Source organism: Ailuropoda melanoleuca, chromosome 6 (genome assembly GCF_002007445.2).
Source record: "Ailuropoda melanoleuca isolate Jingjing chromosome 6, ASM200744v2, whole genome shotgun sequence".
Lineage (NCBI taxonomy): Eukaryota > Metazoa > Chordata > Mammalia > Carnivora > Ursidae > Ailuropoda > Ailuropoda melanoleuca.
In genome coordinates this window covers 57,617,633-57,643,891 of record NC_048223.1, presented here as the reverse complement: position 1 = coordinate 57,643,891, position 26,259 = coordinate 57,617,633, and the positions used below count along the sequence as shown (strand labels likewise).

At 45.4% G+C, this 26,259-nt stretch overlaps 1 protein-coding gene across 1 annotated transcript in view; it reads right to left on the bottom strand.

Moving 5' to 3' along the window:
* LOC105240843 overlaps positions 1-26,259 on the bottom strand; it is a 196,594-nt gene that overhangs the window by 88,370 nt on the left and 81,965 nt on the right. The gene's annotated exons all lie outside the window — the stretch shown is intronic.

Here is a 26,259-nt window from a genome sequence, read left to right as displayed (position 1 = left end):
ATGACTGGATTAAGAAGATGTGGTCCATATATACAATGGAATATTACTCAGCCATCAAAAAGAACGATTGCACAACATTTGCAGCAACATGGGACGGGACTGGAGGAGATTATGCTAAGTGAAATAAGTCAAGCAGAGAAAGACAATTATCATATGGTTTCACTCATTTATGGAACATAAGAAATAAGAAGATCGGTAGGAGAAGGAAGGGAAGAATGAAGGGGGGTAAACAGAAGGAGGAACAAACCATGAGAGACTGTGGACTCTGGGAAACAAACTGAGGGCTTCAGAGGGGAGGAGGGTGGGGGGTTGGGATAGGCCAGTGATGGGTATTAAGGAGGGCACATAATGCATGGTGCACTGGGTGTTATATGCAAGTAATGAATCATGGAACACTACATCAAAAACTAATGATATACTGTATGGTGACTAACATAACATAATAAAAAGTTATTATTAAAAAAAAAAAGAAATCTCAGATTGGCTCACTCAGTGCCCATGGCATCGGGATTGCAAAATCCATCACCACGGAGCTGGAAAGCTAAAAATCATATTCCCTAGACTCCCCTGGAGCTAAAGTCCCAGTAGTAATTTAAATTCCTCAAGCAATAGGAAGTCACACAAGACTTGAATTTGAAACTGGGTTCCGTGCGGAGAGAAGTGTGGCACAGGCATACACTTTGGAGGCGCAGATTATAGGGACGATAAGACAGCTTTGGAGCTGACCTGCCAGTTGCCTGGTGGTCGCTAGAGCCGCATCTCTTAGTGGACTCACCCCTGAAAGCTCGGCCTAGAGCTTCGCTCCCAACTCTTCTGCTAGCCTTTGAATGCCTTGCAAAGAATCTCTTTCCACTTACACTAACCAGGGTGGCTTCTGTGCTCTGCAGCTGAACACTGATCAAAGTGTTGCTCGATAAACATTTGCTGACTTACTATGACATGGCATTTGGATCACCCCCATATGGGCTTGCAAGATGGGGGCTTCCAACCCAGGAGTGATGTTACAGTGATTGCCTCTGCACTGTCATTACTGGCTGCATTAGGTTCCCGGGGCCACTGTAAAAAATCACCACACATGTGAGAGTGTACAACTATTAAAGTTACTCTCTCACTGTTCTGGAGTCCAAAAGTCCAAAAGCAGTACCACTGGGCCAAAGTCGCTGTGTGAACAGGATCACGCCCCCTGAGGAGGCTCTAGGGGAGGGTCTCCTCGCCTCTTCTGGCTTCCCGTGGCTGCAGCATCAGTTTGAAGCTACATCACTCCAATTTTTGCCTCCAATCTCCCACTGCCTCTGTGTGCGTGTGCGTGTGCATGTGCATGTGCGTGTGTGTGGGTGTGTGTGTGTGTGTGTGTGTGAAATCTCTCTCTGCATTTCCTTTATAAGGACACCAGCAATGGCATTTAGGGATCACCTAGATAATCCAGAATCTCTCCATCTGAAGATCCTCAACTTAGTCATATCTGCAAAGTACTTTTTTCAAGATAAGATAACATTTACAGGTTACAGGATTAGGGCCTGATATCTTTAGGGCCATTATTCAGCCTGCTAGACTGACCATGACCGGAAAACTTTATTCTAAGTAACCTCCCAGTTATTCTATGGCAATTCCACCATGCATGCTCAAACCTCACCTCACCTCCATTTCTCCTTCCCTTAAAGGGCTTACCTAATGCTGAAGAGTGGGGAAGGCAGAAAGGAGTGAAGATACTCCGGCTGCCAGATACTGCCAGCCAAGGGAACTAGGAGGTGGGTAAGCCAAGCACTGACCAGGTGGTCTACACTAGCTGAAAGCAGAAAATGAATAACCAAATTTCTGGAGCTTCAGCCAAATGTATTCAGCTGTATCTGATAGGCCAGGAGGGAGATGAGTACTTGGCATGTCCACCCCAGCAGACAGGTGTATTGGGCCTGATGAACTCTTGGAAAAGGGCCACTTCCCAGCTGAGGGCTGGTTTTCCAACGCCAGCCTCACCCACCTTTAAGGAGGAGGAAAGAAGGTCAAAAAGAGACACGAGAATAGGGGAGTAGGAACAGATGGCTGCCTGGACCCAGTAGGCTATTTGACAAAGATCAGGAGAAGTGAAGAGTTGGAGCAATTATCTGGATAAATTAAGCAAGAAAAAAACGAGGTGATGGGATTTGGGAACCTTGCCAGCCAAGGCCAGTTATCTATACCATTCAACCCACTGGACAATTATCCAAACTTCCCTTGTGAAGGCAACAACAGATGGAGGCTACGGTGACTCTGAAGGCGCATGATTATTTTACCTATCTTAGCAGTTATGTGACATTAAATCAAGCCATTAAACTGTATAGAAATAAAAGTACCGAGGTAGTGACTGCATATAATCAAGTAATGTCCCAGTGAACAAAATAAAGTGGGTTTGACCTTTTTAACTGATGAATAAAATGCTGACATCAGCACCATGTTGTTTGGAAAACCATGCAAAAGTAATCCATTCATTTGATAACTATTTAATAAGTACTTGAGCCATATTAACCAGAAATGAACCTTACTCTTAAGGAGCAAGTAAAAGAAATGAAATATATTCATAAATAACTCATCTACTCTGTTCAATAACCTGTGAATTAGTCACTCTTACTCCCATTTTTATGGCTGAGAAAAATTTGTGACAAAAGAAGTTGGTGACAGAGCCTGGATTTGAACCATATCTCTCACTGCTGAAATCCATACTTTTTTCACATTACTCTATGGTTTCTTGAGCATTGAACTGGTCCTCCAAAGCTACATGGGATTTGAACAAGTTGAGATAAAGGGAAGGGTATTTAATGTAGAGGGAAAAGTGGGTAAAGAGATGTAGTCATGGTACGTGAATGATAAATGGGGAATCAGAAGGAAGAGGAAGTTTATGGTTAGAAATTATGAGCCCAATTTTTTAGAGATTTTATTTATTTCAGAGAGAGAGGGAAAAAGAGGGAGAGATGTGAGCAGGGGGAGGGGAAGAGAGAGAGAGAGAATCTCAAGCAGACTCCAAATTGAGTGTGGAGCCCAATGTGGGGCTCAATCTCACGACCCTGAGATCATGACCTAAGCCAAAATCAAGAGTCAGACACTTAACTGACTGAGCCACCCAGGCACCCCATAGGAGCTCAATTTTAAAAATATTTTTGTGCGACCTCTAGGACATGCAGATAGAAGACATCGACAGTCATTCAGAAACACAAAACTGGAAGCCTGCAGAGAAGCTTGGGACAGATATTTAGATCTGGGTGTCCTTGTACAAAAAGGTGTGCCATAAATTTACAAAGACAGAGTCAATAATGAAAAGAAATGAGAAGAGGAAAGAAGGGAAGAGGGCCAAGCACCTTCAGGAAGTTCTACCTTGGGGGAAGTAGAAAAAAAGAATGAAATGTGAAATGGGAATGAGTAGTCAGGGGAACTCAGAAAGTCAAGCATCCCTGAACCTGAAGGAGGACAGAATTTAGGAGAAAGAGGTGGAAACCATGACAAATTCTGCGAAAAGATCAAGGAGAATTTGGACCAAGAAAAGGTCACTGGGTAGGCAGCTGGGATGTTTTGGTGACCTTTAAATAAGAATGTATGTTTCGGAAACAGCAAGAATAGATTACTCTTTTTAAAACTCTCACACTAAAAGGGAGGAGAGGGAAATAGTAAAAGCAAGAGAGAGAAAACCTTTATAGAAAAAAATTACATGCTGGACTGCATTATTTAAAACATTATAAATTTCCTCTTCCATCTCTTCTTTTTTCCAACCCTCCTCCACTATTCTCCACTGATTTGTAAACTTATTCTGGCCAAGTGAATCAATCAAGATGGGAACACTAATTTGAGCAGACTTGTCAACATTATTCCGGAAAAAAAGGAACCGAGACTCTGTTCTAGCAAGAACTGTCATCAAAAATAGCACCACACGGTCTGCTGATTGGCTGGAACTGCAGGGTTTAGATTAGGTTAAGCACGGCTTTATTTTTTGTGTGTAGAGGATAGCTGCACATGTTTAGAGGGGAAGGCCCAGTGTAAAGGGAGAGGCTGAAGATGCTTTATGACTCTAGATAAATATGGAGAGAAAGAAAACCAAGTCACACAAGTAAGGGCTTGCTTTAGAAAGAAGAAGGGATATTTTTCCCCCTGAGACATGAAGAAAAAAAATAGAAAAAGAAAAAAGCCTGACAATGAGGAGAAATTGGAGGAGGACCACGGAGACTAGAAAATTCACACCAATCTTCCCAGTAAGGAAAAACATACAAGCTACACAAGATAGAAAATCATCTGTCTGGAGGCATCTGATAGTTTACACAAGAGTGAAGAATTAGCAAGCCACGAACTGGGGAAAACGGAGCCCCAGAAGGTAAACCCAAAGCCTGAAGCTGCTCTTCCTCTGGACTGATAGCCGACTCCAGACCAGGCAGCAGAGAGGCTAAGACGCCGAGCAGCACTTTTGACAGCATCATATGGCTAAAGAATCAGGAATTGGAGTCCAGAGCTTGTCAAGTTGGATGTCCCAGGAAAATCCTTTTCTTTAGGATGGGACACTGAAGGATTGCACAATAGGAGAAAATATTAACCAGAAAAGGCCAGGCCTTTGCAGATAGTGTAGCTCACCTTCAAATCATTTTCAGTTCTGAAATTGGGTTAAATTAATCCCAAGATGCCAGTGTTCCCAGGCTCCTGAAAAAGCAAAGTAAATCCTCCCTAGAGGAAGATATCATCCTAAGCCTCAAATTATTTCCCCAATTAGTTTTGCAGATACATCTGCTATAAAAAGCAAAAATAACTACTTAAGAAGAAAAGATAACAAGAATAAAACCCAGCAGAACAAGGGACAATAGAAACAAACTCAAAGGGTCTCCAGATATTGATGTTATCAGACACAGACTTTAAAATAAGTGTACTTATTATGTTCAAGGAGATAAAAGACAAAACCGAGAATTTCAGAAAAGAATTAGAAATCATGAAAAAGAAACAAACAAAAACTCCAGAACTAAAAACTATAATCACCGAATTAAGAAGTCATGGATAACACACGAGATGAAGCTGAAGTGAACTGGATGTTAGGTCAAAAGAATGTATATAAAATGAACCACAGAGGATTAAAGGAGGGAAAAGACAAAAGCGAGGGTAAGAGAAAAAATACAAGCAAGAAAGTAATTGGAATCCCAAAAAAAGAGAGAGAATGGGAAAAAAGCAATGTTTGAAGAGGTAATGACTGAGATTTTTCTAAAACTAATTAAATACATAAAGCTATAGATTTTAGAAGTCCTTAAAAACCCCAACCATGAGAAATATAAAGAAATCCATGCCTATGTGAATCGTAATAAAATTGTTGAAAACTAAAGCAAAGAGAAACATATTAGAAGAAGCCAGAGAATAAGAAACAGATTACTGTCAAAGGAGCAACAATGAGAATTAACAGCAGACTTCTCAATAAAAACAATGAAAACTGGAAGATAATAGAATAGTTTTAACAGTCTAAAAGTAAATAACTGTCAACCTAGAACTTTACACTCAACAAAAATATCCAAGAGGGTCAACTAAAGATAGTTAGAAACCAAAAGTAAGAATATTTGTCATTCACACTAAAGGAAATATTAAAGACAGTTCTTTAGGTCCAAGGAAAATACTCCCAGGTGGAAAGTCAGAGGTGCAAGAAGGAAAGAAATGCATAGAAAATAGCAAGTATATAGGTAAATATAAGTGGATAGTGGTTATATATAAAAAATTTTTAATTATTAGACTTAAAATATGTCTCACTTAAAATGTGTGGCAACAACAATATAGGGGCACCTGGGCAGCTTGTCAGCTAAGCAGCCTACTCTTGATTTCAGCTCAAGTCATGATCTCAGGGTCCTGGGATCAAGCCACATGTGGGGCTCTCTACTCAGACGGGAGCCTGCTTCAAGATTCTCTCTCTCCCCTTGCCCCTCCCCCTACTTGCTCTCTCTTTCTCTCGCTCAAATAAATAAATAAGTAAAAAATCTTCTTTAAAAAACAGTAATATAAAATAATTTGGGAGGGGGCAAATGGAGTTTGAGTGTTCTACGGTCCATGAAATGCCTGAGAAGAGTATAAAACCACCATTAATATTAGACCTTAATAACACAAGAGTTTACGCTGTAATCCTGGGGACAATCTCCAATAGTACAAGAATACACAATTTTCAAAGTAACAGAGGAAGGAAATGGAATATTAAAAAAGTATCAATCCTACAGGAGCAATAAAATGAAAGATAAAGATAGGATATAGGTGGAACAAATAGAAAGCACTTAATAGTATGGTAGATTTAAATCCAAATATATCAGAAATTACATTAAATTTAATGTAAATTAAATTGCATTAATAAATATAAATAGACTAAAGGCATCAATTGAAAGACAAAATTGTCAGACTAGATTAATTTTTTAAGTTGTATGTTTACAAGAGAAGCTCATAACACTTAAGGATACAGAATGGATAAGAGTAAAGGTATGGAATAATATATCCAATGTAAATAGTAATCCAAAGAAAATAGGAGTATCTATATTATTTGACAAAATAGAATTTATTTTTTTTAAGATTTTATTTGACAGAGAGAAAGAGAGCACAAGCAGGGGGAGCAGTAGGCAGAGGGAGAGAAAGATGCAGGCTCCCCACTGGCAAGGAGCCCGATGCAGGACTCGATCCCAGGACCCTGGGATCATGACCTGAGCTGAAGGCAGATGCTTAACCGACTCATCTATCCAGGCGCCCTAGACAAAATAGAATTTAAGTGAAATGTATTACTAGAGATGGAGAAGACATCTCATAGTGATAAAAGTTTTAATTCTCTAGGAAGTTATAGCATTTGAAAATTACATATACTTAATACCTCAAAATATATAAAGCAAAACCAACAAATACACATACAGACAGATCCATAATAATAATGGGAGAATTAAACACATCTCTCTGAATATATAACAGAACAAATAGACAATAAATCAGGTAGGAATACAGAAGACTCAAACAACACAATCAGCAACTATAACCTAATGGACACAAACAGAATACTAAGCTCACAACTATTAACAGTATACCTTCTTTTCAAGAACACAAGGAAGTTTCAAAACTCAACTGTATGCTGAGCCATAAAGCAATTCTTGACAAATATCAAAAAACTGAAATTGCACAAAATATACTCTCTAACTACATTATGATTAAGCTTGAAATTAATAATAGAAATATGATTTAGAAAACTCTTGTGTGTTTGAAAATTCAAGAATATTTCTAAATTACCCATGGGAAATCAAAGGAAATTTAAACATATTTTAATTGAATGATAATGAAAATCTTGCATATTGAAACTCATAGGATAAAGTTAAAGCTATGTTTAGATGATTATTTATAATTTTACTTGGGGGTGCCTCAGTGGCTCAGTCCATTAAGCATCCGATTCTTGATTTCAGCTCAGGTCATGATCTCAGGGTCATGAGATCAAGCCCTGCATCAGGCTCTGCGCTGAGTATGAAGCCTGCTTAAGATTCTCCCTCTCCCTCTCTCTTGGCCTCTGCCCCTACTCATTAAAAAATAAATAAATATATACATAATTTCACTTGCATATATTAGATTATAAGAAAGTTTTAAAATCAATGAACTCAGCCACCATCTCAAGAAATTAGAAAAAGTACAGAAAAATGACCCAAAGGGAAAAAAAAAGAAAGATAAATGTAGAATTTCATGAACTAGAAAACAAATATATAATAGGAAATATCAACAAAACTGAAAGTTAGATTCTTTGGAAAGAGTAATAAAATTGATTTTAAAAAACCCCAAAACCTCAGCAAGTTTGAGCAAGGGGTAAAGAAAGAAAAGATAAACATAATCACTGTCAGGCATGATAAGGAGACATCACAACAGAGCCCACCATCATTAAAAATCGTAAGAAGATATTGTAAACAATGTCGGGCCATTACATTTGAAAATTTATGTAAATACTAAGTTCCTAAAAAACACAATTTATCAAAATGGACACAAGAAAAAAATTTGAATCTTAGCTAGTCAAACAACTCTTCAAAAAATTAAATCCATAATTTAAAAACCTTTCCACAGGGAAAACCCCAGGCTTGGAGGTAATATTCTCGGAAATGCATACATGCACCAGTGTACGAGCACAAGAATGTTCATCACAGCTCCTTCTGTACTAGCCCTAAACTGGAAACAACTCAAATGGCCATCAAGAGTAGAATAAAAAGACAAAATTGTGTCACATTTATAAAAGGTAATGCTATCCAGTGATGAAAATTTATAGACTACATCTGTTCATAACGGGTGAATTTCACAGGTATCATGTTGAGCGAAGGAAGCCATGCATGAAAGAATACATACTGTAGGGCTCCGTTTGCATGAAGGTGTAAAAATAGGCAAAACCAGCATTTAATACGGATTTTGGTGGTAAAACTATACAGAAAATCAAGGACATTTTACCATGGAAGTCAGGATAGTGGTTACCTGTGGTGGGGAGGGAGGGAGAGAAGGGAATGGAGAAAGCTGCTAGAATGCCACACAGTCTTATCCGTGGAGCTGGTAATGACACTGGTTCTGACTTAGTGATAAATCATTGAGCTCTAGACTTTTGCTGTGAACACTTTTCTGTAGATACGTTTTATTTTACAGTGTAAGAAGTGACAAAAGAGAGACAGAGTGAAAGGAGGGAGGGGAGATGAGGAAGGAGGGGAGGAGAGAAGAAGGGAAGCAAGAAGAATGTGATGGGCCAGAGTCTATTCCAGACAAGGGAGTGAGCACGGACAGCAAACTCAAATGCCCAGAAGAATCAGGCAGGCGCTTCATGAATGATGTAGACTGGGGAGGCGGGGGGGCCGGGGGGAGAAGCCCATCGATCACTAGCATCTCATATTCAGTCTCCGTATCCAGAAAGACACTCTCTGTTATTGGAAAGATGGTGGCCAACTGGACAGTGTGTGCCACCTGTCAGAGGGGCAGCCACAACTCAGCTCCAGAGAGAGCAAAGATACAGTCCTGCTGTTCTCCCAACTTTTCAAGTTGAGCTAAAAATCTGGATTTCCTGTGATCTTCTGTTTCTTAAATGTTGATAACTAAACCAAATTATATTAAATATTACTCAGGCCAAACAAAGCCCATTTTACATTCCAAATGAGGCCTAGGGGGTTTGGGACCACTGGGTGAGATTCTCAGAACTCAGTGTGGAACCAGTTCAACCCAGGGCCTGGCTTTCTCCAGCAACTCCCAGGGGCCAGCAAGTGAGCAGCCATGAGGCAGGGTGGAAGAAGGCTGGGTGGCAGCTCACTCCGAGATCCAGAGAGCCAGAAGGTTCTCTGGGACCCAGGACGGAGGCAAAGCCCAGAGACGTGCAGCCCCCAGGAGACCAAAGCCGAGTTAGGAGAACTGGGATAGTCAGAAGGAACTCAAGAGCTCCAAAAATAAACCTTTCCCTTTTCTCTTTTTACTTTAGCGGCTCTCAGCTGGCCTTTTTTTTTTTTCCCTAACAATTCTACAGGTAACCAGGAGTGTGAAGCAAACGAGGCAATTGCAGGTTCTCGTAGAGCTGCTCTGCTCGTTGCAAGCTCTGCTTTTAGCCCATGGGTTTCAAAGGTAGTGACGCTCACACTTTCCAAAAGATGCCATCATGGACTCAGACCACAAGCCAAGGCCACAGGCAGCAGCCCCCGTGCGGCATCTGCTTTGGCTCCTCGTGGCCGCCTTCCAGAAAGCGCCAGAACAGCGGAAGCAGCGAGCCGCGCGCCTGAGAAGTGGTCAGCAGTTGGGAACAGCTGGAGGGAGGAGGGCCAGTGAGCAAATATCAGAATTTGGGAAATAAAGCTTTGGCTGAACAAAGTTCACTGTTGTTTTCCAAGAAAGCAGAGCCTGGTCGAACCACCCCAGAGAACAGGGCAAGGAGCAACACACTGAATGCTGGTTCTCCACTTCCAGAGCACGGTATGCTTGGCCGCCCAACGGTGACCAGCGCTAGCGTGCTTCCCCTCGGGGCAGAGGGCAGGCGGCAGCTCAGGGTAGAAGGGGAAAGATGGACAGGCCGTCAAAGCAAGACCAGACTACAGAAACAGGGAGCAAGATGAAAGCAAAAACAACAAAAAGGCTTTTTATCCTTGCCATGGGCTGTACAAATTTAAATTAATCTCTCAGGAATTGTTCCATCTTGAAACTTTGGAGCTGCTCCAGCCTTCTAAAGGAGCAAGCTCTCCTTTCCTGGCAGAGCTGGAGCAGAAGCTTAACGACTCTCTCAGAAGTACTACTCGGAAGAGGAGAGGTTGGTCTAGATAACTTCTGATTCTCAGAACCGTAATATCGCAGGACTGGATAATCCTGACAAATGATGGCCTTCCTGAGGACACACGTGTCACTCTTCGGAAGGCACTTAGACAAATCAGATTGTTTGCAGATAGGTGTGATTACCTGCAAATTAGCTGATTGAAGTTCTCAGGTATGAAGCAGGGTTATTTTAAGAAATGAAGTTAATTTAGATAATAGTTTTACTGAAGAGTAATGAGTTCAAAAACAAATGGAAATAAAGACAGCTTTTTTTTTGACTCGTACATTTTTCAAATTTTTCCTGCTAGACCATCTATGAAGAAAGGTTCTTTGTAAATGAACTAAATGCTCTTGGGAATCATTATTACTTTCAACTCAACAGAAGCATTACTATTTGTCTAATAGCATATTACTTCCTATGCTTTACATGTTTGTACTCCTACGACACCCAGCCTTGCAGCTGGAGCATCATCGGCGCTCAATAGATGTTTGCTGAATGAATCATTTGCAAAGACAAAGCCCGTAAATTGTCACCTGTGCAGGTCAGCGATAGTAATAGCATTTTGAACCCTTACCACGTGCTAGTAACTAGGCCAGACAAAGGAATAGATATCACAAGGGTCCCTAAGATGTGGTTGCTATGATTGTTCCCATGTCGTAGATGACTCAGCAGAGGCTGGTGAGTGACAGAGCTTGAGGGTTCAAGGCCAGGCCTGTCCCACTCCTGAGCTGCGGCTCTCAGCCATCACACTGAATTGAATCTGAATCCTGTGTTCCACATGTGTACTTCCCAGCGGAGCGTGTGGGGTGCTCAGCAGATGGAAACTGCAGTGTCACCCCGACCCGCGTGGATGGACTGCAGGCGTGCGAAGGCCAGCCCCCCCTCAGTGCCCACCCAACCTGCCTCCCCAGCTGCTTCGGCTCCGGCCGTGCAGCCTCCCCTCCCCCAGGCCCTTTGTTCTTCCCACAGCTGCTCAGCAAATTCCTTGATTTGAAATTATGACCACAGGTTGGAGTGCTACTTAAAGTAATTTTGCCAAATGTTCCATCTCTCTGCGTTGATGAACATAATGGATGAAAATTTAAAGAGAAAAAATTTAAGAATTTACTTCGTTGAAGACCAAAAAAAAAGAAAGGAAGAAAGAAAAAGAAAGAAAGAAATCATAGGCGGCATCCTCAGCCTTCCTTCGGCCACCTGAAGGATTCTCTCCCACGCTGGACCTTTGCAAGCTCTTGCCAGGCGGGGAGGGCGGGCTGCTGTCAGGTCCGTGGCCAGCCACAGATGGAGGGGGCAAAGGTCAGGGCGGGTGTTGGATTTGTTTAAGCGTGAGTCGGAGGCGGACTGGGGGAGACCCTCGGTGTCCAATTTCCAATTTCCTGTGCGAGTCACTGATGGACACTCCTCCCCTGCCCTGCCAGCCTTTCATGCACACCGCTCTGCAGAACAAAGACCAGCCCAAAGACAGAGAAATAACTCGGAGAGGCCTGGTCTTTCTTCTCCAAGAGATTTCTCTCAGGCTCTGAGGGAGGCAGGGCCCAGATCACGAGAGGCCAAGGGCTCGGGCTCCCGGCCTCCCCGCCTCGGTGGGGCGCTGGCCCTGGCTGCTCGGCCTGGCCCACTGCACAGGGCCCCGGGAACAGGGGGACCCTCCAGTTGCCCACAGCTCAAGGAAGCCCGGGACCCCGGAGATAGGCCATGATGGGTCCAAGCAACGGGCCTTGCGCCACACCGGACTCACTTTTTATCCCCATTTTACAGGTAAGGAAATTGAGGCCAAAGAAGTAAAGGGTTTGCCCAGCTGGCACAGGGAATGAGAGCACCGAGACATCAACCTGCCTGCAGCGAAGGTCAGTCTTTATTCGGTCACACAGATCCTCAGGGGCTCAGTGGGGCCATGGGCTACCCCGTTTATGATGCCTTTCAGCTAAGGATGTCAAAAACACCTCATCAAGAGAGAATGATCCCCCTCTTGAAAACCTGGAAACCAAGCCCTCTAAAGCAAATGAATTTCCAAACCTGGGGTTAATGATAAAGCTGGAAGAATGCAAAGCCTCACTGTTTCCTCTCCTCTTTTATCAACATGTGACTTGGATTTTCTAGAACTAGATCCTTAATGGTAACTTATTAAGGGGTAAATCAAAGTTTGCTTTAAGAGAAAAGTAAATACACCCAACTTTCCATACGATGCCGGACCCCGAGTCCATTTCCTGGTTCCACTGTTGACTCGGGTTGTAATTGCAGATAAGTGGCTGCACACTCAGGCCCCGGGGCAAGAACCCCAGCATCTGTGTGCCCCCCGCGGGCCTGGGACCTGGAGACACTGTCTCCAGTGCCGTGTGCGTGCTGCGGAGCGGAAACCCGGACAAAAGGTGAAGACACGGGCTGCAAGGCTCCACGGGCAGGTAGCAGCTGCTTGTCCTTGAGTCTCTCGTGGCAAAGAAAGGGGTCACTGATTTCTCCCATTGCCAATAAAACCCTGCTGCTCTTTGGCTCTGAACTCACCCGTAATTATTGGGAGTGAGGTGGGAAGGGCTGTACTTTTGGACTCAGATGGCAGGGAGGATAGGAACAAAGTTGACAAGAGTAAACTTTAATCACACAGTGAGCATTTTCAAGGAACAAATAAAAATAGCCAGAAGTGGGTCAGCACTGACACTGAGGTTAGTGACAGGAAATTGGGGCAGAGTCCCGGGTAGAGGAATAAAAGTTAAATTTTGTGAATACAAACTTATACTCTCTTTCCGATCTGATTGCCTGTTTTCCCTTTTTGGCTTCTCCTCTCCATCTTTTGGACACACAAGAAGCACACACATGCCCAGAACAAAAAAAGAACAGTGTAGTGTTGAATCCTTGTTCCATCTTCTCAATCCCAAAACTCTCTCCCTTTTCCTGAGGCTGAAGTAAAATGATACTTTTAGAGAACTCACTAGAGAGGCAGGCGGGACGGAGAAACGTAATGTACACTTTACCTGTCTTTAAGGTTTCTGTGATGTCCGTGCATGTTGGCTAAAGGGGAAAAGGCAACAAAGCAGAAGGAAAGTCCTGAGTGATGGGCCACTCCTGAGCAGGCCAGCCCCACGCCAGCATCCTCCTTGTCACTGCCCCCATGGCTCTGTGTCGTCCCGTGTGCCGTGCACACAGTAGGCACACACTGGGCCCTTAGACACACACACAGGATACACACGCACACGCACACGTGTGTCCAGCATCCATGCACACACACAGCACTCATGCACACACACCGTACACACGTGTGTGTACACACGGCACTCACACACGTACACCATAGATACACATAATGCAGAAAGTGGCTCTTGTTCACTCGGTAACCTTAACGTTCGGGCAGTGATCAGCTCCCACACTTGACCGGATCACGTTTCCTTGTGGCCTCAGTGGCATGATTGTAGCAGATTTACTAGGCCAAGACAAGGCAGGTCAGGAAGATGGGTTCGTTTGGTGAGACTCGGCATGTGACACTGGTAACTTACTGGAACACTGAAATATACACTTCTTCCTGATGTTATCTTCTTTGAATTCACTGAAAAATAAAAGGAACTCGTGGGCTGAGCCAAATAGCATAGATAACACACGTGTCTGTGTGTGTGTGTGTGTATATATGCATATGTATACACACAAATGTACATAAGCACACGCGTACATATATACGTGCATACACACTTCGATGTGTTACAGAGAATACAGCCATGAGGATTCTGGAAGGAGTCTGGGCGTGGAAGTAGCTTCCACCTGTTTGCCCTCTGTCTCCCCTGGACGGGGAGCAGGAGCAGTAGCGTGTTCAGCCCCCCAGTCTGTCCCAGCCGCATCCTCTCCAGGGCAGGCACGAGAGCCCCTTTCCTCAGTCTAGTTTGAATGCAGAATGTATTCAACGCCTAGGACAGCCCACACATCTAGCCAATGGAACTTTCTGTGCTGTGGTCAGTTAGCGGTGTCACACTGGAATGGCATCTGTGTTCGTGTTTCACAACAGGAGTGTGAACACTGGGCGCTTTTACCCAGTCGAGCCTCCCGGTTGGCCGTGAGAGGGTTCGGTTTCCGGAAGGACGCAGCATTTACCTGGGCTTTAAACTCCCAGAAACCAAAGTCACTGAGAAGTTCCAGAGTGTTTTTCAAAAATCATAGTTTTTGAAAGATCTGCTTGTTAGGAATCCAGCCTCAAAAGCAGATTAATCAAACACAGACTCACCAAAAAATGTGCAAGAATGGATGATTTTTTTTTTTAAGCATGGGGTTTTCAGGGTGGGATTTTTGAGGAGTGGGAGGGAAGCTACTCAGTCAAGATAAACTCCTTCAGAGCACGGGCAAAATTCCCTTTTCAATTACCAGTTTAAAAAAAAAAAATGACAAAGTCACACAAGAGAGGAAATGAAAAGGGAAATTTTTAGACTTCTCATCCGTCCAGAAAGCCCCGGGCCTGTTTCAGAAGCCGGTCAGGGTAACTGTCGGGCCTGCGGTCACCGCGCTGCAATCCCAGGAGGCCTTGCGTCACCAGCCATTATATCAATAAGGAAGTACGATCACCTAACCACAAGCCAGCTTCTTTTCTAAGCCCACATGTTGCTTTAGAGGGCTTTTAAACAAGAGACTTTCCTGTTTTTGAAAGCTGTGAATCCACAGGCCCTACAGGTTACTCAAATTACCTTATCACTTGTAGCAACCACTGGCATGAATTTCAAAACTGCTTACTCCAGCCTTCCCCTCCCCTCACTGCAGACATCCATTTACTCACCGAATCCTTATTTACAGTATCCTGTTGCCAACTGCTGACACAGAAGAAAAACACACTCGTTATACATTAAGCTTTACGGTTAAAGCATCTGTGCCAGGCCCTGACCAAACGGTATTTATTCACCGACCAGAAGGCGGGATAACCACACCGAAGAAAACCCGACAGGAGCGGCTTTGCAACCAGATCAGCGTTCCTTAATACGGCCCTGCCATTTTTCATGCAAACACGGACAGGCGCGTGCAAATGTAGTGTGCGAGATCATCACGATTCATGGGGAAGCGATTATATTTATCATAGGATGTGCAGCAACTCTATTGGAAAATTTGTAACACAACCAGAAGGCATCCCAAACCACCTAATGAGGTTCCTGGAAAATAAATGTAAAAAGGCGTGGGTAGAGGACTCTATGGGACCGTCCAATTTAAATCCTCCCTGGTGTGCGAGTCAGCCTTGTTTTTCTCTTGAGCAAATAAAAAGGTTCAGATTAAAGTGTGCACTAGAGAACTGATGAACTGAAGCCACAAACAAACCTCTCTCTTTCCTGCTCCGCACAGCAGCTCGAGAGAGATGTGCCAAACCCAACAACTGCATTTGATAGCCATCTCCTGGTTTAACTTCGACCCTGGCTAGGGGCCACTTGGCGTAGCTCAAGCAATGCCTGCAGAATTCATCCTGAGCTCCCTTGCCAGAAGCGTCCACCCGCACGGGGCAGACCCGAAGTTGGCAGAGGTGGCGCAGATTCTGTTTTCAGGAACTGCCCAATCAGAGCAAGGATGAACAACTGGTGAACTTTTCTCTGCAGCTACAGCCAGTGACCTCTAAGCTGACTTCACAGAATCCACATGGCAATCATGAATCTAGCAGACACTTATCTAACCTCACACTTTTCGGTCTTTTGGGGTTAGAATCAACACTTAGCTCATCAAAAAAACACGCATCGCCCCCAAAAGAACCTGCTTTCTGTTTGGGCACACTGGTATTTTGTTTATCTTATTTTGTTTTTCTGCATTCCAATCCATCTGCTAGCACTGAAATGTTGAGATAGTCACTATAAGGCCATGACGTGGACATTTTTACGCTTGAGGGAAGGTTCTTTCAAAATATTTAAGATTCTCTCTTATGACATGGTAAGTGTGAATGAGCTGACACCAAAAAGTGTCAGAGGTAACGCTCTCCAAGACAGGGACTGGCCTGTGGCATAGCANTTTGGGGGGGGGGGGGGGGGTTACAATAAAATAAAAGAATTCCAGAGAATTCCAGCCTTCCCACACAAGTTGGGTAGATATTTTTAATTTTAATACTCTCTGGCAAATAATCTACTATATTTGTATGGAAAGAATCCTATTCTTCAAAAATGTTAAAAAATAATAAGTTTTCTTTCCTCCTTTGGAAAAGCCATTACTACAAAACAAATAATTTTTTTAGAGGTGGGGAGGAGCAGAGGAAGAGGGAGAGAGAGAATCTTAAGCAGGCTCCACTCCACGCCCAGCGCAGAGCCCGATACAGGGCTTGATCCCACGACCCTGAGATCATGACCTGAGCCGAAACCAAAAGTCAGACACTTAACCGACTGAGCCACCCAGGCACCCCCAAAACTAATATAAATTTTGAAGCATTTTCTGATCCCTTCGGACTGTGGACATTTAGGACACTGAGGCCCAAACACTCTCTCCTGACGTTGGCTGAGCTTGCTGGACAGTTGCCCAACCACCCTCTCATTCTGGCTGTGCAGACCACAGCTCTGTGCACTCTCTCCGGGGGATAAGCATTGCCCAATGAAGAAATGTTGCCTCTCCCCTTTTGCGCCATCACTGACACCCCATCCCCAGGCCCGTACCACCAGGCCCACTTCCAGAACTTTATGTCCCCTGCAATCCTGTGCCTTCCAGCTCAGATGCCAAGAAGGGCACTAGGTAATAGGTACTTTGACAAAGGACCCTGCAGCAAGTCTTCCCATCACTTACAGTTCTCCGTTTGGGGCCATTACCAACTCCATCCACTCGGCACAACAAAGCACAGAGGAAAATAACACGTACAGGACAAATATGAGATGTCACCTTATATTTGTGTCTATTAAAAGATCCTCATATTATCAAGTGAATCTCACTCCATTTCTTTATTTTAAATAACAAAATACCCTGAAAGGAATTCCATCAGTGCTAGTCCGGGATGATCATGGAGGTTGCCTGGAAGAATGATTTGGTTTCGTTTTTGTTTTTTAATAAAAAATATTTCAAAGTTTTTCTAGTTATTCCCGCAAGGATTAGATATTGTCAGCAAGTCTTTTAAAGCTCATTGAAAAAGAAGAAGTTTTATTATGAAAATTTTCAAACCTATCCGAAGAGCATATAGTAAAATGAAGTTCCATAATGCCCTTCACCTGGATTAATAACAGCCTAGATTTTTCCAAATTTGATCCACTTGTTCCTTTTTTGTCTTTTGCCTTTTTCTCTTTGCTGAACTATCTTTTTTTTTATGATTTTATTTGTAAGTAATCTCTATACCCCGTGTGGGGCTCGAACCTACAACCCCGAGATCAAGAGTCCCATGGTCCACCTACTGAGCCAGGCAGCCCTCTTTGCTGAACTCTCTTAAAGAAAATCCCAGACCCCGTGTCATTTCGCCCCCTTAGATGTTACTATGCATCGTTAAAATGCATGTACATTTCCTTAGGTAGCCCTAACCTCATTAAAATCACATTTAAAAGCAGTACAAGAAGTTAGTTTTACGGAGATCACAAATCGTGAGTGGATATTGAGCCTGAGCTAACATTTCCAGTGACCACGACACACAGACTCAAAAAGTACTAAATCCCAAAGATATTCGAGCAGCATCAGGATGGTGTGTTCTGGAAGACTGAGTGACATCTCTCAGAAAGGAGCTCCAGTGATGACAAAAACAGCTGATGATGAACAGTCTGAACAATAAGTAAAAAAAAAAAAAAAAAAAAAGCAACATTTCTAAATAAGTATATGCGTATAATTTTATAAACGCATGTAATTAACTCAATAAATTTTATAACTAGAAATCTGACTACTTCACTTGCATCGTTAAAAGCGTATATATTCAAGCTGACCAAGAAAAACACACAGACACTCACAAGACTTTTGTAACCTGCTCATTGGGAAATGGGGCATGGCCTCATACTTGGAGTTGCAAATATGGTATCTTCAACCCATTGCCTACCAGCCCCTGTCAAGCCCACCTTCTTACCAAGAGCATTTCTTGAGTGTCTCCTAAATTCCAAGCACTCTGCCAAGCCCCGAGTACACGTGCCCCTTATGTGCATGCCAGCCCTCTGAGAGAAGACCTGCTGTCCCCTCAATTTTACAGGGGAAAATCTGAAGCTTCAAGAAAGTGAGTATTGTCCCGAGGAGATAAAGATGGAACATGCGTCCCACATACTCTGACCTACACTGCTGACTCTGCAAGCTCTTTCTGCTCTCCCTTTCCCCAAGCAGTCACCGCAGATCCACCCTGAAGAGTGTGGCAACATCAAGGTCTCTATGACACACTCAAACGAAGAAGAACCAGGAAGCTGGGAGGAGGGTTGAGTGCCTGCGTGATTCACAGCATAGCCATGCCTGCATTTTGTGATCACTGAATCGTTTCTGACTCTAACAGTCTGGTGAAAAACAGTGGATGACACAACCCAATGGTGTAAATCCACTAAGACAACAAAACGAGCCAAAGTGTTTGCAGTCCGGGTTGGCTGGCTGGGCAGCTGAATGGACTCGAGCTTCAGTCCTACTCTCATTGCTCATCTCCCCTGATAGGACATCTTCCTATTCAGAGTTCCTAACCCCTTGTGTTCGTTCTCCTCTGCCACCTCTCTGGTATTAACTTCCGGGTAAGATTGGGGGGGGGGGTTGCCACCAAGGCAGCCCCCTGCTCAGGTACACGGTCCGGCACACGCAGGTCTGTGCTGGACCTGAAAGCCAAACAAAGACTCAGAGATCCTCGTTTAGCGTCATCCCCTAACTGCGGTGTGATCCCCGGCCACTCATTCAAGCTTCTTCACTGCAGTTTCTTCATCATTAAAATGCAATATTTGAGGACCATGCCTGAAATAGCCAAATAATATCATCCAATTAAGGTGAAAAGCACCATATAAATGCTACGGAGGCTAGGACTTAAATAGTCACATATGGTTTCATGAAAAGCACTCTAGTGCCTCCGCTAGCAGTAAAAACATGCAGGAGTGAAATGATCTGGCTGGAAACGAACTGCAAACTGATAAACATTTAGTTGCTAATGCCGTGTTTATTATTTTTTACTAGGATAAAAATTAACTGTGCGGCCTTGGCCAGAAAACAGATTGAACTCTACCATCTGGGTAGTGGAAGCAGTATCTCTTTAGCCTCCGGTTACATACAGGTTACCGCCGCCAGCTCCGATTTTATTTGTAAAGAGGCCCCGGGTGTCCAGACAACAGAACCAGGGGAGGCTTCTGGGAAGCACGATCAAACACCGCCAACGCACCAAAAGGGTGACTCTCTTGAGCGAGCTTAGGCAATGGGGCTGCCCCCTATCATGCTCGGTGTCCTGCATTTCCCAAGAAAGAGGTTGCCACACCTGCGGTGGAAGGGCGGTCAGCGCGGGCTGGAAGGGCTGCGGCGGCGGGGCGGGCAGAGCAGGGGGCGCGCCGGGCTGGGGGCGGGGCTGGGGGGCCACGTGACAGAGCCAGCAGCGGCCCCAGCTGCAGATGCCGTGCTCTCCCCAGGGCGCTTTTCCATCAGCTTGCAAGCAGCTGGATCAATTGACTCTAGCTGCAGCGCCCTACACAAGCACGGGCTGAGTTATTACTCCTGGAAATCCCCTCTGTTTCAGGGAATCAGGTAGCTTTCAAACTCCCAACAATTAATGGTCCTTTTGGTCCAGAGAGAATAGCAGAAAAACAAAACAGAATAACAGACTGCAGGCTACAGGTTTCAAAACAGGCTGTTTGGTTTCTAGTAAATTAGAGGGAGTGGGTGGTTGAGGTACTGAGTAATGTTATCCTGTACAGTGTGGTCTTCTTTGACGTCAGCAAGATGTTTCTCTCCCCCTTTACCCTTCTTTCCCTCCTCTCTCCTTTCCTTGTCCACACCCTCCTCTTCTTCCTCCCGCCTTCCTTCTTTCTGTCAGAGAGACAGATGACATAGGGTAGCTCTGGAAAATTGCTCATGGTTCTGCGAGATAGCTCACAGGCTCAGATAATTCCCACATTTTTTTAAAAAAAAAAAGGAAGGCTATGGAGGAGGGGGCTATCCAGCCACCGTCTAAATGAGCAACCAAAAATACACGTGACTCAGTGAAAGAAGAGAGAAAGCGCCTGCTGGAAAGCAAACAGTAACCACCACTGGCTCGACATTCCGCAGCCCTTCATCTTGCCCGATTAGCAGTTCTGTCTGAGAGAGCATTCTTCCTGTGGCAAAGAACACATTGTTGTCTCCAGCCAGCCTGAAATAGAATCCCGGGGAGGGAGCGTCCTGCGCCCCTGCTACTACATCCGGGGAACCCAGCCTGGACTGCTGTGCACCTTCTCCTGGCTCCCCCCAGATCTCTGCCACTGAAGCTGTTCTTCCTGTACTCATTAAAGACAGAATAGCTGCCCTCGTGTCAACACAGAACCATGTAGAACAAGGGCTCCAGGGCTAAGTAAGCATCTGTACCTTGACCCTGCATTATCTTTGTTTCCCCTTTAAAAGGTTTTTGCCCACCCCATTGTTTTGACAAAGGTGGCGTGGCCACGCCCCGGCAGGGTCCTGTGGGCGGCCACATAGCCAGTGCTGGGTGGAGTGGGGAGATCTCCATGTGGCTCTTCACTGCCATATAGCCTCAGCAAGATGATTTGGTTTCCAGAATGACCCGACTCTGTCATTTTGCCTGGGCATCTCTTTGAAAGGAGAAATCTGTCCCAGACCTCACATGATGGAAAGTGATTCCAAGTAGTGCAGAGTAGGGAGCAGGCCCCGGGTACATATGGGCCTGATTTTCTCCCTCAGGCTCGTGGTGGCTCCTCCCTCCTCTCTTCTCTGATCTGGACAGCAAGGGCCTCAGAGGACCTTAGAACAGTTCACATTTTCTAAACCAGAGCCTCCAAATGCTCTCTGCAGGCATGAAGTTCCCATGAAAAACACACTGGTAAGTAAAAAAATGCGCATACAAGAAAAGCAAGTGAGATCACACAAATCTATTCAGTAATTAGACCTGGAACCTGAAAACGAGCATTGCATTAATATATTGGGGGGGAAGGTGTGTATGGGAGTGCCCTTCCCTCTCACTTCAGCAAAAGCCCAGGCTAGATCTTAGCTAAGTGTTGGGAGGACGGATGAATAAGCAAGTGGACAAATAAGAGGAACTAATCTGTTTAGAACACAAAGAGAAAAGGAGCCCAAACTTTCTGGGAGGGGAGGTGGATGGGGTGGGACGTGGCGCTGGAAAGAACCATTTGGTTTGAGGGAGAACAGACCTCTGAAGTGTAAACGCAAAGCAGGAGTCTGACGTAACAATAAGTGACAACAACGGATTAGGGGACATGTATTAAACACAGTCCATGTGCCGGACACCGCACATGTCTTATACAACATCATCTCGTTTAGTTCTTGCGGCACCCTGGGGAGGTGGGAACGCACTTGAAGGTGCGTCGGCTCTTCGGGGTTCCAAGGAAGGGGATCCTGGACCCGAAGGAATTTAGGACGCCTCGAAGCAGATGTATTCAATCTGAGAGCAACCCATGCATAGCCTCAAAGTTGGTCAGAGTGGGTCCTTTTACAGTCCTCCCTGCCCAGCCTTGCCTCCATTGGTCACTGCAGAGAAGGGGCACTTCTGACGTACTGGGCACAGACCCCTAAGGGAGCAAAAGCTGGCCTGCCTGCCTCTGCTCTACTGCTCCCTCCTCCCTTCGGAAACACCGGATGCTTCAGGGAAGCCTTGTGAGCCTTGCCTGTGCTCCCTCTGGAAACACCGCTGGCCCCAGCCTCGCCAGGGAAACTCTGGGCTCTCGGGGAAGCACAGTCCAACCTCCTGGGACATTCAGGAACTCAGGTTAGCAAAAGTGATGCCAAAGGGCCTTTCTTCGGTGGGCCTCTGAGGGCCTCTCTCCCCTCCGAGGGAGGAGCAGGAAGCACAGGCCTCAGCCAGTTGAAGTGTTTGTGTCTGGACGCTCGGGTTTATCAAGTGTAAGCATGCTCTCCTTTCAAAGTCGTGGCAAGGATCCTTTTTTCCACCTCACATTGCCTCTCCAGGAAGCACCCCTTAACTCATTTCTGGCCACTTCAGAGGAATTCTCTCTCCTTCCTGGTCTGCACGTCACTCTACTCAATTCTTCCCCATTCTTTCAGACATATAGCCCTGATGCCACAGATACACATTTAATAATGCCGTCCTGCGAGGGCATAATGTTAAATCTTGTTGCCTTGTGTAAAACACTGCCCTGGGAGCAGTGGGTTGGGGCCACTGGGAGGGCACTCGGAGGAGGAGCTCCTGCTTGAACAGTCTGTTTCCTTCTGGTCACCAGGACAGAGGGGAATGGCTGTCAACCTGAACTTCCTTCCCACTATTCAGGCACCCTAGACCTCTCTCCTCGTCCCCACCCCCACACCTCCCAACAGACTGAACTCCTATCACCCACCCATCAACATTCCATTAAAAGTAGAGACTATGAGCAGGTTCCGGAACACGGCTCTGCAGCTTGGCAGGTGTGTCGTCTACCTGAACAAAAGGACAGAACACACAGCCACTGCCAGGTGGTGAAGCAAGGACTTTGCGAAGCTGTTTGGCCAACAGCACCCAGAATAGTCTGTGCTCTTGTGATGGGGGCAAAGATGAGGCAGATGCCCTGGGGTCCTCCTGATGCAGCAATTGCCAACCTCTGCTAAACACACACCCAGTCGGGACCTCTGGTGTCCCTGGACGGTGGCACGCGTGATGGCCAGTGCATGCTGTCCACAGTGAGAGATGCCTGGTTTGCAACCCGACTAGCTGGACCCCTAAGCCTCAGGCTCCTCCTCTGTAAGATCGGGACAACAACACCTCCGGGAGGGGCTGATTCAAGGCATATAAAACTTCTGACCTACTGTAGGTAGTTGAATCCCTAACACCCCAAAATTGTCAGTGCAGCCATTTTCACAGTGGCTTGGTACTAAAGACCGTAACAGCTACAGCTGACTGGACAGTGTATGAGCCATGTGTATTAAATATTTTATCTCGGGGGCACCTGGGTGGCTCAGTCGTTAAGCATCTGCCTTCGGCTCAGGGTGTGATCCTGGAGTTCTGGGATTGAGCCCCGCATCGGGGTCCTCCGTTGGGAGCCTGCTTCTTCCTCTCCCACTCCCCCTGCCTGTGTTACCTCTCTCGCTGGCTGTCTCTCTCTATCAAATAAATAAATAAAATCTTTATTAAAAAAAAAAGTATGTTATCTCGACTCCCACCTCCAGCCCTGAAAGGTAGGTACTATGACCCTCATTTTACAAGTAAGCAATCTGAGGCTCAGAGTAGTTAAGTAACTTGCCCAAAGTCACACAGCCGGTTAGTGACCAAGAGATGGCTTACATCAACATAATGCAGCCTTGTGTGCCTGCTGCCCGACGCATGCTCCCTTCACCGTGTCGTGCTGCTTCTCGATGCAGTCAGCGCACGCAGAGCTCAGCTCTCATTACGGGACAGCACAGTGAATGTTAAGTGATTGTGCAGAGGGCTACAGCTGTGTGTACACGTGCACTTGTGTGCATGCACGCCTGCCTTCGGACAAGGGTAGCGCTTTTAGCTGGCATACCAGTCTGCCAAAGGCCCATGTTCAAAGCCCACCTATAGAAAAGCTCATACCTGACTGGGCAGGACAGACCTTCAGCCTGGAACAAACGGAGGAAACAAACAAGGGCCATTCGAAAGGACCATGATTCAAATGGGAAGTTCCTGCACAATGATAAAGCTCAATAAACCAACCAGCCAAACCCATCAGAAAGCATCACAGACGCTCAGGTGCTGATAAACATATTAAGTACTGAGAAGGGGAGGGTAAGAGATAAAACCAGTTTCTGCCTGAGCAGAGATTTAACCCTGTCCCTCATCTGAGAGCACTGCCAACAGGTCCAAAAGTGATTATCTGAACCTAGAGAGACCGCCGCCCGTGGAGCCATGGGTGTCCACAGGTGAATGGAATGGAAGTGTGCCTACATGGATTAGTAGGTTTTTTAAACACATCAGCTCTGAAGGGTGAAAAGTGCTGTTCTGCTCTTGGTCCTCCGTACCCTGTCCATACCCCCTGAAGTTTCTCAGCAATAGGGACTCCTTTTGAACTTTTCCTTCTTGGCAAAGCAATGCTTGTTAAGAAGCCAGTATCCTAAAAACCGAGGTGGCCTTGGATGTCATTCTCCATTGTGGCAGACCAAACTTTCCTTGATGAATCAGACCCCGTAATATAAGACCTATGAGTCACACACCAGCAAATGAGCCACTACTAGGCAGAGAGATAATGGGGTGATATTTATCAGTGGCTGAATCTTAGCAAATGACAGGCATTGCCTAATCACTGATCATACTCAAATACATTACCTTCCAGATCACTGCTTGGTAGTTCCTGGGATGGTTTCTAACTGTCAATATTTACAGAACCAGGCACTTAACAACACAGTCCAAGCAGGCTAGATGTCTCCAAGGATGAGTCATGCCAAATGAAGCTTTTTATCTAAGGGTCACTGCTCCATCCTCATTGGCTGGAGTGCACTGGAAGTCATCAGGTTATTGAAAAGCACATGCATGGTTGCAGGCTCTGGTCAGTTCTCTGGAGGAACCAACATTTACGAAATTGAAGCCTGGGAGGAGAGGGCATGGCTTTGAAAGGATTTAGAGCTGTCCTTTTTTATCGGCTAGATAGTAAATAGAGGTCTAGGGCTAGGGGGAAGTGGCTGAGAGACAGCACCAAGAGCCCAACTCAGTCTTCACTTGCAGCAGGCACATAATAACCGCCCCCCCCCCCCGCCGCAGGGTCACATTGTGGCCTTGACTGGAGAAGGCACCTGTGTGACACCAAACACACCAAGGGAGGAGGATACCTGCTGGACTTAGAGTCAGGCCAACCACTGGCTCGATCCTTTGAATAAGCAAAGTAGACCTAGTCCAAGGTAGAAACTCTTGGTTCTATTCAAGAATTGGAAGAGGATTTCTGGGGGTTTTGAAAGCGTGTGTGTTCAGGAGTCACTCACTTAAAATGCAGATAACCTCCAGAGATGGGCACGCCTCAGGTCTCATTGAGTAGGGAAGAGGGGAGGAATGAAGGGCCAACCAAGGAAGGCATTGCAAGAGGAAGTGGGGCAGGGAGTGGCCCAGCATATGGTGGCTTTGTAACACTCTTGCTGGGCTAGCCCTCAGACCATCCCTGGAACACATTCACTTGTATGTATGTAGAAAAGATAGGAAGCTTGTTTTAACATCAACATTAAATGACAATATGCCACTATCAGTATGAGTGACCGTGATGTGCAAACTTCACTCCCTAGCATGCACATAGAAGCTGATTGCAACCCCACTGGCAGTGATATCTTTACCAAAGTCCTTTGGGAGCCTAGTACTATGCAACATGGGACTGGTTGGCCAATGCGAGCTCCTGGAATCCCAGTTCCCCTTAAAATCAACGAGCTAAGTGAGGATTGCAAAAGGACCCCCATCAGGGGACAGGATTATAATTGAGTTGTATGGTAGAAAATATCTTTGACTGAAAATTGGCCGACACCATAAAAATACAAAAAATATCGAGACTTGCATACTGTGCAGATCTTCAAGTGGACCTGGCTTCTTTATTAAGAAGACCTGAAGCCCCGCAGATCTGAAGGCTCAGAGGTATTCCCAGAGATCCCAAGATCACTCCATGATGGAATGACCTCGTGATTCCTGCAAAAGGATCACAGCCCACGGCCACTGTCCAGGGCCATTATTCAAAGGACAATCTCCTGGTAACAGTTGTATGGAAACAAACGTTGGCATCACCTTTAGTCACAAAGGGCAACAAGGGATATAAGCCATGGTCCAGAGAGAGAGTTCACTGCAGCCCTTCCCAGCTACCAAGCACGATAAAGCCAGTGCTGGGAAACACCCTGGTGAATGTGCTGCCCGTCATACAATCACGTGTGTCCCCAGACGCTGTGGACCATCTTCCCGATCTTTCCAGTCTTCCTCAGCACACACACGGCTGCTCTGTTGGGCCATGTGTGTGTTCTGGCCATGTGCTTACAGACACATGTGCTACATAAGAGCTGTGGGGGAAGAGGGGCAGCCGGAAAAA